At 38.8% G+C, this 7,337-nt stretch overlaps 1 protein-coding gene across 1 annotated transcript in view; it reads left to right on the top strand.

Moving 5' to 3' along the window:
• The window catches only part of CRPPA (CDP-L-ribitol pyrophosphorylase A), a 278,958-nt gene extending 274,421 nt beyond the window's left edge, over window positions 1-4,537 (top strand). Inside the window, exon 11 of the transcript XR_014139315.1 lies at window positions 104-4,537. The gene's annotated coding sequence lies outside the window, so the exon portion shown is untranslated. The remainder of the gene's footprint in view (window positions 1-103) is intronic.
• The last annotated feature ends 2,800 nt before the right edge of the window (window positions 4,538-7,337 follow it).

Raw genomic sequence — 7,337 nt, forward strand, 5'->3', positions numbered from 1 at the left:
CTATTCAGTCACAATGGAAAAGAGTATTGTGATCAGTTAACAATGTCTGCATGGGCGTAGTGCATTGAATTCTGGTTCAGAAATATTCTTTCTCTCCACTCAGCTCCCATAGGAAGAATATATGTGCATTTGTTGACTTTGGGATTCATCGTGTAACCTGCTCTGACCAGTAGAGTGAGGCCGAATTGGCCGTGCATGACTGAGGCTAGCCTCGAGAGACTTTGCATGTCGCTGCTTGCTCCTTTCTGCTCTTGCCCCCACCTTGAGAGGAACATGTCCTGCCCGGCCCGCTGTCTCCAAAAGGAAAACAGAGCCCAGATCAGTCGATCTCCAGCTAATCAACAAATGGATGAAGAAGCCCAACTGAGATCAGCAGGGCTCCCTAGGCCAGTTCAGGTGACCTCCACCAGGCAGGTGAGCTGCATAAATGCTCCTTGTTTTTTGCTAGTAGTAAGTTTTGAAACTTTGTTGCACGCCAAGTGGTAGTCAAGAAGCTCTGTGGCGGTGCATGACATATTTGTCCTCACAAGCCTAGGAGGTATCTGGAGACACACATGTTGCTAAAGTAGAATGCTTATGAGGAGAAATGCTGGTCAGAGTCATGATCCCAAAGTATGAGAAGGTTCTGAAGGTTTTCAATAGTTATGAAAAGAGAAAAATAGACCTGAATGTTTTAGAAAAATTTACAAAAGAGGTTAAACTTTCTTAGGCCTAAGATGATTTTGAGTTAAAATACAGGCACTTAAAATAATAGTAAAAATAGCTAACATTTATTGAATGATTACTCTTGTTCTAGAAACTGTTCTTCATGCTTTGCCTGTACCTTTGTTTTTTCTTCAGAATAACTCTGTGTACTGATACTATACCAATCTCTATTTAAAAAACAAGGAAACCAAGGCACATACATTTTAAATAAACATTCAGACTCACCCCAGCAGCAAGTGGGAGAAATGAGATTCAAATAGGCTTCTCTCACTTTAGAGCTTATATTCCTAACACAGTGCAATGCAATATTACAAAACATACTATTCTAAGATCCCTTAAAGAATGATCCTCAAAGATGGAAATCTCAAATACCTTTTTTTTTCTTAAATAGCAAGAGAAAAAAAAAAGGCTCAATCCCGTTGTCTTCCAGTGTTTCTGTACCGTTCCTTTCCTTTGCCCATCACCACCCCCAACACACAAACATATTTTGGAACGTCCCTGGCTCTGCACATGTCAGTATACTCAACAAGGACTGATAGCGACCTACAGTTACTATCAGTGCCACCCATCTCTGTGGGCTCTAAAGTTGTAGGAGTTTGCTCAGGCAGTGAATGATCAGACATACGTGAATAACGAAAGTGTAAGATTAAAAAGTAGAAGTAAGTACTTTCTTGATGAACCAGAGTTGTGTAGGGCCATTTATGTCCCAGCACACAAGACAACATGCACAGAGAAGCAGAAATCCATTCATCATGTTTATAGGAGAAAGGAAAGTCTAGAAAAATGCCTAGGTGTGAGGAGTCTTCCCTAGCCATTAGACAGTCCTAAGCATGTATCACAATATTTGCTCAATGGGAAGATTTGGGGGTGAATGGTGTCCAGTGTGATGAGCTAGATCGGAAAGGAGCCAGATTGTTTTCTCTTACCATCTGAAATACTGAAATCTTTGATTTTTACGAATGTCTTCACAGCTGAAATGCGTTATGTAAATTCATTCTCTACTTAGTTGAGGATGCTACCAAATAATCTGAGCAGTTGTTAAAACATCTGGGTCTCTTTAGCAGCACGGATAAAGCCTGACTTGTTAAGTGCACTTTTTTCCTTCCAGTTTAACTTTAATTAATCCTTGCAGGGTCTCTGTGAGGTAGGTCTGTATCAACCTTGCGACGTGACAGTTGCAAAAAACTCATATGCAGAGATTAAGGAACGCTTGATCGCCCAGCATACTGAAAGCCAAACTGGGTTTGGGGATGCAGAATTTCTGACTCTCTCTGGACAGTTTTTCCAGGAATTAGATTATAACTAGGAAGGGTTGTTCTTTACTTAAGTTTTTTTTTTAAAAAAATCTGATTTAAATCTGCATCCAGAATTTTACCTGGATGCATTCCCTCATTTTCCATTTTGCAAAATTGCAGCTCAGCCTAGAGGCAAAAACTTCACCAAGGCAATCCTAGTGATCTTTTTGACCTGAATGGAGACATGATTTGAGATTCCACAAGGAAGCCAATTTTGTAAGAATTTCCACTAGTCTGTAGACTGTAATAATTGGGTTATTTGGATAAGGTTTGGCAAAGCATCTTGAAGATTAACTGAATGAGGTTTCTGGAGGTTTGCCATTCTGGAGCTATCCATTTTGTTCTTTGTTCTACCTCATTATAAAATGGGCTATTGAAATTGGTTGGTTTGTTGGTATGTGAGGTTTTTCTTTTTTTCCCCTTTCTTATTCTTTACATCTGAGCCCTTAATTTGGTTGAAGGCAAGCTCTTCAGTCTAAGTGGATAACAAAACATCCCTTTGAGGAGAAGGAAACAGATGATAAAATCTGCATGTTACTAATTTTTTCAATAGTTTGAAGGAATTTCTCTCCCATCCTGTGTGTGTTTTAAGACCCTGTTAAGTTCATAGTTCCTTTTTCTTGTTTGAATAGAAAAATGATTCCCTTTAATCCCCCCTGAGTGTTAAAAATGTATTATTGAACGGCCCAGTTCAGGAATTTAGTTCCCTCTTACACTGAATGGAGGTATGTATGACCTGATAGTCAAAGAATGCTATTCAGAGACATTTCCGCCTGTTTGTTTCTTGGATCAGTTACTGTTCACATAAAGTCTGGAAAGAAGCCAAAACGTGTAAACAAATTAAGAATTTTGAGTATCCCAGTGGGAATATCCGTAAGTTCTACCAAGAATCAGGAATTGAAGATCAGTGCAATATGCTTTCATGGGACAGCCAGGAGAGGCAACTATAGACCAAATATTCTTGGCTTTGGTTTGGGAATCTTAATGGATATTAAAAGATTTGGGTTAATGATGGAGTTATGCATACCACTAGTTTTTCCCAAACGTATATATATTGCCTAAATGGAATTTCATTTTTCTTTCACTAACTTTTAGTTCCTTAATATCAACAAACTTTCAACTCTGAAGCTCCTGCTTGATATTATTTCAGCAGATAAAATATGTAATATGTAAATTATTTATCTTTATCACTAATAATTCGTGATGCTACACATCTACATTAATCTGTGACTACAGTGAATGACAGTTTGGTGGACTGGGGATTTTTCCTCTGGTGTTTTTTTGATATAGTCTCTTCTTCCAACTATCTATCTCAGCATATGAATTGAAAATTGTGGTCTCTTTATTTCCTTTATTTCCTCCAGAAATAAAACTTAAATGTAAAACTTCCCCTTAATTTTAATTTCCTTTAAGCTATTAAAAGTTTTATCACCATTATGATATCTCTATTAATTTCTTCTTCATTTTCTGTGTGTGCATATGTATATGAATATGTGTGTGGAGAGAGAGAATGTAGAGAAAGAAAAAAGTGTGGATATGTTATTTTCATGTCCATGGTTTTTTTTTTGAAAGAATTGTTATAAAAAATGCACTGTGACCTTGTGCTTTGTATGCATGTGTAGGAAGAACTTATAGAGATTCACTATCGCTGATTTAGCAAAGTGTATCTCAAATAGGAAAAATAGAGAAAATATACCTCGTACACAATAAATACATAGTAATTTGTATAATTAACAATACCGATTGGCAATGCAGATTCAACACAATTTTTAAGTAATTGTATAAATTTAGTAATGGAGGCCTCACCTAGCCCCTGACGTAAAGTGATTTCACACTCTTGTTTTGTAAACCCACATTGTTAAAACGAACCCATGTGGTTTCCACCAGTGGCCAACCTGACTCACAGTATCCTCCCTGCAATTTCATGAATGCTCTAGAAATAAGTCCCTTCATTTCTTTTACTCTTTATTTTTCACTGCGTTGCCATGCTATAACCTCTGTTACTAGTGACGCTCATGAGAAAGCCACTCTGGGCTCTGCCACCTCTCGTCCTGGCTCTGCCTGTGTGTCCCACTGCAGCCCCAGAGGAGGGATTCCTTGTATCTGGGGTATCGATCTTGGATGTTCTTACAGCTCACTCAGAGAGCTTGATCAAGGAGTCATCTTTCTGTTGCAGCATGGATATGTTCTGCTGCGAGTGAGAAGCAAAGGTAGACTGTCACTCACATCAGGCCTGTCTCCACTTGGCTCACTATCAGAAACACTGGATTGCTGAAGGTTTGGGCCCCATCATTTCTGGACCAGAGAGCAAGCAGTTCCTACCCTCTACTGCACTCCCACTTGAAGAACCTGTTGTATCTCAAGATGAGACACTCCCCCGAGTGGGTGATGGCACGATCATCCCTTCTCTTCAAGACAAATTGTCATGTGGCCAACACATTAACCAGAAAATAGTGTGAATAGTGATACATTTCCTAAAGTCTGGATTTTTTTAGTCTTAGCCATGGTCAACTTGCAACACTAAGACAATGATCTTTTTTTCCCCAAAAAATATCTCTTATCTAACTGGGAGAAATATTTTATGAGACATAAATAAAGACCATTTTGAAAAGTGACACAAAGTAAGGGTGAAGTATGTAAAAGAAGGACTCTGCCTTTTTTTCTTTACACAATCTCTGTCATCTTTATTAGAGCAAAAGAGTGCTTAGGGATAGTTATTCAATACTAGTTACCATTAAGTTGCATTTTAATCTTTTCCTAAAAATGTTTGCATATCTGACGTACCCGTCATGAGAGCTCAGTTAGCCCATATATGGCAGATGAGCCTGAAGCTTCTACAGGCCGGTGAGATTCCTGAGATCACACAACTCACAGGGGGCACGGCCAGTGCCAAGATCCAGCATTTTTTGAATTTCCTCTACACTTCTCATCAATAGGATCAAAAAGTTATCAGTAACTATAAGAAATGTTATAAATGACATTAAGAAATGACTAATAATAGATACGGTGATAAAAACTGTTGAGAATCTACTTAATCAGTTGTGTTCCAGTTTTTGTTTTGATTTCTTCTATAGGCCTCAGGCCAACTGGCAGAGTTAGTCATTAGCAACAGATGTGTGTCTCCTGGTGAGTAAGATGAGAACTACACAGCAGACCAAATCCAGAATTACTGAGCATCTCTTATGTTCAAGACCTCTAGGTCCTGTGGAAATTCTGCAAGGAGATAAAATAGGATTCCTATTCTCCTTGGCATTTTCTCTGGCAAGGTGAGAAAAACAAATGAAAATTATGACAATGGAAAGTGATGTGGTAAAGGGAAATAAGTGGTATATTTGGCATTGATAGGAGTTCAGAGGAGAGAAAGTTTGGACATTTGAGGTGGAAGATCCTTTGTCTCATTATGGCCTTAGTCATTAAGATTTCACTTAGGCTCATACTTAATTTCTTCCCGAAGCCTTCAAGTAAGACAGCACATCCTCTTTTGCCAGTCTTCACATAGCACCAGTGGATAACTTCACTTACTGATTACATATTTTATTGAAATGTTCTCTTCATACATCTCTGTCCACTTTTAAGATGTAATCTCCTTGAGGCTAAGCATTAAGTTTTTACTATCTGGTTAATGCCAGTTTTCATCAAATGTAACAGTAACCTGCTAAGGTCCCTTTCAGGCATGAAATTTAATTTCAGTCTCTCAACAGTATCAACACCCTTTAATTAAGCCTTTATCTGTTCAGATATAAACCCTTGAGAAATGTACAATATTGTTTAGCAAGAGAGATGGAACACCTAGATCACGTGATATCTAAGACTCCATTGGAGCCTCTGTAATGTGTCGGAATCTCAATTCATAAATTTGTGTGTCTAAAAATACCTATGTTTAAAACAACTTATATCTGATTCCAAGCTCCAATCCTATGGGGTTAGAGTAAAAGTCGACTTCAGGCATCCTGCAGGCTCCTTTCACATCAGGGATATAGGAAGTCTAGGAAGTCCCTGGGTCTCAAGAAGCATCAGAGCATCCTAACTGCCCCTCTGGTCCTCAGCTGTCAGTCCCCACTCTTCTCACAGGGCCAACAATAAAATCCCAACCTGGGTCCCATCATCCCCTTCCTGATCTCTTTCTCTTCCTGCCTTAAAGTCTTTCCTCTGTTCCCATTACTCAGGGATCATTAGTAAATCTAATGGAATTTGGCTTTTACACCAGAACAACAGCACCTGTAATTTTAGGTTCTTTCTGCTTTCCCCCTTTCCAAAATCCCCACAGCAAGAATAAAGCCAGGGTACAAGCTCTAAATATAAGTGGGAGGAAAAAGCACAAAAAACAAAACACAAATGAATTACTCAAGTAATCGTGGCTTCCATATAGTAAGTATTAAAAGAGGGATGCAGATGATGACTGCTACTCATTTCAGCACCGTTGTCTGGTCTCTCCTGAACCCCTCCCCACCCAACAAATACCACGTAAAGATCCTACTTACCAAAAATGTTTACCTTTGGATTTGTTACTATTAAGTTAAACTTAATAAAAAATGGAGGTTCTCTTTTCCTTCTCAAGTTTCATTTGTTCCCCAAATTCACATCTTGTCAATATTAATAGTGCCCCACTCTAATCCCTCTTTGGGAGTTTTGGACCCTGTTGTTTAACCTTGTACCACAGTTGTTCCTTATGCATCTCTGTATCTTTCTTTGAACTATCCATTAAATCTAGGCTCACTTCTCCATTTCTGCCATCGTTTTGGTTTCTGCCCTCATCACTATAAGCTACTCATGCCTTATATGCCACACACACCAACAAACCTCGTACCATTTCCTGGTAACTCTATTCTTTTGCCTTGCACCTTTTAACACATTGTTACTGCCTGACCTGCTCTATTCTGTTATCTTTTTATACATATTTTAATCGTTGCCTCTGCATCTATACTTACATAGTTCTTTTCCTGCCATTACAGAACTTATAGTATTTTACCACTAGACAACTTAAAAGTAGAAGACATGTTTCACACACCTCTATTTTCCTTGAAACTAGAATAGTAAATGTTGGTAACAGGTGTAAAAGAAGTTTGGCAGGCAGGCAGGCTTAATATTGAGTGAGCCTCCCAGATTTTCTTTCCCTTCGCTAAGCCATGTAAATGATGCTCTCCCTATTCTGCATTACTGACCCACAATCTTCAGTAATGTTCTACCTACTTCTCTAGCAAGTAAATCCACCATTTGTCTTTCACTAGGGCCCATCATCTTAATCCACCTCTCTAAATTTCCTGTCTAAATGTACTCTTTAGGCCAAAATGCACCTGCCGTGCAATCGGGCCTGTTGCTTTGCTGACCACACACCTG

The sequence above is a fragment of the Leptonychotes weddellii genome, chromosome 12 (genome assembly GCF_054177405.1).
Source record: "Leptonychotes weddellii isolate Sample4059 chromosome 12, ASM5417740v2, whole genome shotgun sequence".
In the NCBI taxonomy this organism is placed as follows: Eukaryota; Metazoa; Chordata; class Mammalia; order Carnivora; family Phocidae; genus Leptonychotes; species Leptonychotes weddellii.